Below are 5,342 nucleotides of genomic sequence, written 5' to 3' on the forward strand. Positions count from 1 at the left end.
TTCTCTTCCTCCAGGGCCAAGTTCCTTGTGTGGCGTTGGCAACGCCCTTCTCAAGTTGGCAACGCCAACTTTGCTTCCAAGGCATCCTGGCGTTATCCATAAAAACGCCCCCTAATCCCAAGTTGGCAACGCCAACTCCTCTTCCTGGCGTTGGCAAGAACAACGCCAATTATATCCAAGTTGGCAACGCCAACTTCTTGCCCAGCTTGCATCATTCTTGCTTCCATGCTTCCTTGTTTCATCACCTATCATCAACAAGGGAAATAGCTTCAAAGTCTTACCAATTCATGCAATAAATTTCATGAGATTCATTCATACTCATTCATATATGCATTCCTTAAATCATTTGCATGAATTTGGCTAGAATCAACATATTCCTTGGTATTCTCATGCATGGAAACAAAACTCATAAAAGGACTTGTTTATTTAGAGAAAATAAGTGAAATTAAGCTAAAACTAACTAAACTAACTAACTAATAAAGCAAATATGCACTTGCATCACAACACCAAACTTAAAGTATTGCTTGTCCTCAAGCAAATATAAAGGACTTTGTCACAAGAATTTAAGATATAAGACTTGAATGTTTTTCCAGAGAAGAATTTTTTCATTGAACATGTCATCCTCATTTGTGTGATCATTAATTTATTGTAATTGAACACAACTATTCAACTTTTTTCAATTAAAATGCTTGCTTCAATACTAAATTGGTTAACTTCACTAGACTTCTTTTATACCTTAGCACATGACCCTTGAACCATTCTTTCCTTGATGCTTCTCTTCTTTTTTTTTCTTTTTTTTTTTATTTCAAATGAACTCGAAATCTTGTCTTAAGGCGGCTCTTTAGCATAAGCTTTCAATCAACAATCCCAAACCAGTTGGTTCAAGTTGTTAAGTGTTGAGACACTCTTAAAGATTTACTAACTCAAGCCTCTTTCCTTAACACATTCAGTCACAGGCATATAACATTGAAATTTTGTTTGGATAGTGGTGTCCAGCACCTCTTTGGGTTGCTAAATGTTCTGTTATAGAGCTACTCTTGATTGTGGGTTTTCAATCGATAATCCCGAGTTAGTTAACTCAAGTTACCGGGTGATGAAGCACCCTCGGATTTACTAGCCCAAGTATGTCTCTTAACATCAATCACCACAGACACATATCCAAATTATGTCATTGATGCCTAGCTTTTCAGTCTTTGTATTCTATTTTCTTTATTGTCAAGGTTATTTGTGCTTTTACTGATAAAGTCTTTGTGATCCTTAACTAAACTAGTCATGTATAAGCAAGCATTCTTTTGAGTTTCTTGAACATTGCTTCTTTCACAAAATATACTAGCACTTTGCTTATGGGACAACATGATTCTTTTCAAGCTAGAATTCTCTCTGTTCTTGCATCAAACTACATCTTTTATTCCAATGACAAGTAAAAGTACTAAAGACAAGCAACCATTCCAAATCTGTGAGTGGTGATGCATGGAATGGGCAACATAAAAGACAATGCTTCAAAAAGAAAATGCATCCTAGAAGGTATACCATATTTCAGACATACATCTTCTTTATTTAATAAAACATAAAGAAAAACATAGGAACTTCACCACCTTTAGTCTTCATGTCCCTTTTCCTTTGCTTGATTCTCCTTGCTTTCCTTTGCCTTTTGGATCTTCTTTCTTTTTCTTTCTCAGCTCTCCTTGTTGTTTTGTTGTTGAATCTCCCTTTGGATCTTCTTTCTTTTTACTTCTCCGTTCTCCTTGTTGCTTTGTTGTTGCATCCCCCTTTGGATCTTCTCTCTGCCAAATTCCTGAGCTTATCATTGTCTCCTGTAGCCTCTGTTGATTGAATCTTACCCTTGCAAGTTCCTGCTCTTCAAATATCTTGCGAGCTTCATTAAAAGTTTTGATTTGTGGGTTGAGTAATAGGGGTGTGGAACAGAGGTAACTGAGCTTTTCTTGAGTGCATATATCATAGTCAAGTCTGTCCTTATGCCTGGCTTCCCTGAACATTCTGCTTTCATTGAAATCTTTGTGAAATGTATCATGTCTAGCATCCAACCTATGGAGAAGCTCCCTTTGCTGAGCTTGCTCTTTCCTTAGTTGAGCTTGTTCTTCTATTACTTTCTCCATGGCTTTTTCATGTTCCATAGTTGAATTGTTGATGGCTTCCTGCATCTTGGCATATTGTTCTTGTTGTAGCTCCATCATGTGTGCTTGGTATTCATTTTGTTGGTTCATCCACTGAACTTGAACCCCTCTTTGTTGATCCATCAATTGCCAAAGGTCCCTTTGTTGTTGAGCTTGTTCCTCTTGGCTTCTTTGAATGTGTGAATATTGCCCAGAAATTCCGTCCAAGGCAGCCTGGAGTTGATTCATGTTCAAAGTGTGAGATTCATCCATTTCTTGCGGCTCCTCCTCTTGTCTTACCTCTTTCCTTTTCTTCCTTCTTGCTAAAGGTTGCCTTTCCAATTGGGTTGTGGTGATGAATTCCAACCTTTCTCGGGTGAGAGGTTTCCCAACAGAGACCACATCAGTCGCTCCAAATTCTTCCAGAGGCACTCCAGCTTCTTCACATAGGCGCAGAATAGTGCTAGGATATCCTAGCCAGCTGTCCTGTTTGACCTTTTGGGCTATGTCAATGATGTTCTTGGCTATAATGTCTCCAACATTGATTTCCCCTCCTTTCATAATACAATGGATCATTATTGCTCTATTCACCGTTACCTCAGAATTATTTGAAGTGGACATCAATGATCTCCTCACTATGTCATGCCATCCTTTTGCTTGAGGTATGAGATCACCTCTCCGAAGTTTGAGTGGTTGCCCATGTGAATCAAACACCCAATCCGTGCCTACCCTGCATAAGTCGCTTACCACATCCATGTACTTTGGGTCATTTTCAACCCTTTCTTCATAGCTAGCTCGTTTGAACTGTTTTGCTTGACCTTTAGCACCCTATTGATGGTGTCCGGGCTAAAATCAACAGTCACACCTCTTACATAGCTCATGTATGGTTCTTCATCATCAAATTCTCTTATCACATTAGTGTAGAACTCATGGATGAGAAGCATGCTCACTTCTTGAGGTTGGTCACAGAGAAGCTCCCATCCCCTTTTTCTGATTATTTTGTGTATCTCAGGATATTCATCTTTCTTTAGCTTGAAAGGTAACTCCGGAACAACATCTTTGCTTGACATCTAACTAAAGATGCGCTCATTGTGTTTGGATTTGAATCTTCTTTCATCAAATTCATCTTCTCTCCTATCTCTTGATGATGAGGCCATTGAGATTCACTTGCAAAGGTTGAATCTCCCACACCAAACTTAGATGAGTGCTTGTCCTCAAGCACAAGGAAAATGGTTGTGAATGGGCGAGATGTATGGCCACAACGTGACTTAGGCAAGCTAGAAAATGATGGTGAGGGGAGGTGGAGTGTTTCGGTTATGTGAGGAGATGTGATGCTTCAAGAGTTTTGTTGGGTAGAGATGAGGTTCAAGGCTAGAATTTGTGAAACATGGAATAGGTTGGAAGTTGAGTATGAGTTCGGGTAATGAAATGAGGTTACGGGGGTAGAAGAATGAATGATGAAGAATGAGGTTTGATGAATGTGGTTGAAGTATTTAAAGTGAAAGTTGGTGGGGAGGCATGGTTCTAGTGACATTTAAGGCTCGGTCATGGCATGGGGAGCATGCTTCCTTGTGCCCAATGCATGTTGAGTTGTTTTTCCCCATGCACAAAGTTTAAAACTCATGTGACTTCCCTTCCTTGTGTATCCGTGACCTCACTCACCAAGATTCCCCATCATTTCTTTCTTTCTTTCATTATATGCTTCCAAGATTCCCCATCACTTCTTTCTTTCTTTCCTGCAACAAAATTCCAAAAGTTTGAGATTCTTAAAGTGACATTAATAGCTAAAAACTTATGATGATATTCCTATGCAAAATTGACTAAACTAACATTAAGATTTGTAAATTGATTCCCTAATCTAATTTTTCTAGCATTAATAATGTAAGTAAAGACACCAAACTTAGTTTGTGACTAAGTGTTCTATGGAATTAATTCCAAAGATAGCCACATCAAACTTAGTAATTTACCTACATTAGATGCTATTTCACGTTTTTTTTTTTTTTTAACCAAAATAGATGACTATACTTTCATAGTCTAGCATTTTCGTGTATGTATGGACACCAAACTTAGTTTGTGGCTAAGTGTTGTAGAACACACTTTTGCCATTACTTTAAGATTGGCCACACCAAACTTAGTGCCTTGCATACACCATGTACTAGTCTACTTAATCATTGTTGACTACTAAAGTATGAAAATAAAAGACTCCCTGAGCATGGGTTGCCTCCCATGAAGCGCTTTGTTTATTGTCCTTAGCTCGACATTGTAACTTCCTTGCTCATGTTAAGAGTTGCACACTCTCTTCCTTGCTCCAAGGGCCACCAAAATAGTGCTTCACTCTATGTCCATTAGCTGTGAAGGTTTGTTTTGAGGCTTCATCAAGTAATTCAACATAGCCATGAGGTGATACTTTGGTGATGGTGTATGGACCAGTCCATCTAGACCTCAGCTTCCCAGGGAAGATCTTCAATCTTGAATTGAATAACAACACCTTTTGGCCCGGTTCGAATGTTCTTTGAGAAATCCTCTTATCATGCCATCTCTTTGCTCTCTCTTTGTATATTTTGGCATTGTCATATGCCTCCAATCTGAACTCCTCAAGTTCATTGAGTTGTAACAACCTCTTCTCTCCTGCTGCTTGAGCATCTAAATTCAGAAGTTTGGTGGCCCAAAAGGCCTTATGTTCAAGCTCCACAGGGAGGTGGCATGCCTTTCCATACACCAACTGAAATGGAGATTTTCCTATGGGTGTCTTGAAGGCTGTTCTATATGCCCAAAGTGCATCATCCAGCTTCCTAACCCAATCCTTTCTTGTTGTTCCCACAGTTTTCTCCAAGATCCTTTTTAGCTCTCTGTTGGCAAGTTCAGCTTGCTCATTGGTTTGTGGGTGGTATGGTGTAGCCACTTTGTGAGTAACACTATATTTGTGGAGTAAGGAGTTTAGTTGCTTGTTGCAAAAGTGGCTTCCCCCATCACTTATAAGTCCTTTGGGCACTCCAAATCTAGTGAAGATGTTCTTCTTGAGGAATTGCAAGACCACGTTGGTATCACATGTGGTGGTGGCTATTGCTTCTACCCATTTGGAGACATACTCTACTGCTACCAAAATGTACTTGAATGTGTAAGATGGAGGAAAGGGTCCCATGAAGTCTATTCCCCACAGATCAAAGACTTCCACTTCCAAAATGAACTTCTGAGGCATCTCATTTTTCTTTGACAAACCCCCTGTTC

The sequence above is a fragment of the Arachis stenosperma genome, chromosome 10, assembly GCF_014773155.1.
Source record: "Arachis stenosperma cultivar V10309 chromosome 10, arast.V10309.gnm1.PFL2, whole genome shotgun sequence".
In the NCBI taxonomy this organism is placed as follows: domain Eukaryota; kingdom Viridiplantae; phylum Streptophyta; class Magnoliopsida; order Fabales; family Fabaceae; genus Arachis; species Arachis stenosperma.